This window comes from Echinops telfairi, unplaced genomic scaffold, assembly GCF_000313985.2.
Source record: "Echinops telfairi isolate 266 unplaced genomic scaffold, ASM31398v2 ScPeMD7_7;HRSCAF=31, whole genome shotgun sequence".
Taxonomy (NCBI): domain Eukaryota; kingdom Metazoa; phylum Chordata; class Mammalia; order Afrosoricida; family Tenrecidae; genus Echinops; species Echinops telfairi.
The window spans coordinates 19,583,091-19,584,642 of NW_022103904.1; the positions used below are offsets into that span (position 1 = coordinate 19,583,091).

Sequence of the window (1,552 nt, forward strand, 5' to 3'; positions counted from 1 at the left end):
CGGCTAGATGCCACCCTTTCACTCTATTTATTAAGGTGACATAGATTATGTAACAACCACAGTCTCAGACTGAGATTTGCCCTCCAGACTAATGGATTTCCTGCTCCACTTCTAATCATATTGGGGGGACACGACTTCCCTAGTGAAATTAATCAAAGGTGCACTTGGACAAAAGCAGTTTAGTCAGAAAACACTGTGGATTCTGTGTCTCATATATTCAATAAGATGGAAATAAACTGTCTTCAGTGATATTAATTTCATCAAAACAGTTTTTAGGTAATTAAACGATCTACATGGTGACCTTAATTAGCCATTAAACAGTAAGAGACCTTAAAGCCATCAGTACAGTGGTACTCAGCCACAGAGTAAATGGGAGCTCTCCGGTGTTGGCTCTTTGTTTCTTCCCACCCTTATAGGTAAGGGTGGCAGAATGCTTGACTCAGGCAAGAGTTCACATAGATTTCCCTCCCACCCATGCGAATCCTGAAGTGTGTTATGCTTTTCCTACTTGTTGGGCTGCATGGAGCATATAAGGAGTTGGTCATTCTGGCCCCTGCGTTCAATATCTCAGGCTCCTCAGGGACACGGTGTCCTGGCTGCACCAGGTCTCAGGCTGCCTCAGGGATTCAAACAACAGATAAACAGCTAATTGCAGGCCCTGGCATGCAGGAGAGAAGCACCTGGCAAGAGGAGGTTTGTTTCACGGCCATTTACAGAGTGTGTCTCTTGTCACTGAGGAATCAGCTCGGAAAAGAACGGTATGGCCTCCCTCTGTCTGGGTAGAAAGGCTTGAAGAGGCAGACCCAAGCAGACGATTGCACACATAAGGGCACACAGCACAGCTGCAGTTTCAGGAGCAGGTGCCCAAGGATAGGCTCTCGGCTGCCCAGCTCCAAGAAAGAAGTGTGGATCAGAGAGTGGAATGAAAGCTCTAGCAAGAGAGGGTGGTCCCCTGGGCTGGTGCAGGGGGGCACATATGGGGAGCTCACGGGTTTATTTAGGAGATCAAATTCATTAGAGGGCAGCATGGCATAAGGCTGACTTCGGTCTCTGAGGAAGATGCCAAGCCCAGGGCATGGAAGAGCTAGAGTAACAATAGGAAAACATACGAGCCCCAAATTCTCTTAAGGTCCCTAGTGAGCAAGGGGCAGCTTTCTCTACCTGTGCAGAACCTGACTGTGTCAACCACCATCACCCCACCCTGGGGGCCGGGTGGGCAACAAATGGCCCGAAAAGCTCTGGACCAAGTTTGAAGGCACTGGGGTAAACAGGAATGAGTCTGTAGGGTATGCCATGGTGCTGAGTATTCTAAAAGCAAAACCAAACTCACTCGTATTGAGTCAATTCCCATTCATAGAACTACCCTTGTGGGTTTCTGAGACTGTAAACCTTCACAGAAGTAGAAGGCCTCATTTTTCTCCCTTGGCGTGGCTGGTAGCTTCAAACTGCTGACCTTGTGCTTAGCAGCCCAACACATATGATACACCACCAGAGCACTGTACATAGATTTCAAATTCTGGCTTTGAACTGTTAGCAGAAATGTCAGCCCACT

At 47.8% G+C, this 1,552-nt stretch overlaps 1 protein-coding gene across 1 annotated transcript in view; it reads right to left on the minus strand.

The window, feature by feature from the left end:
- TAGLN (transgelin) overlaps positions 1-1,552 on the minus strand; it is an 8,205-nt gene that overhangs the window by 5,121 nt on the left and 1,532 nt on the right.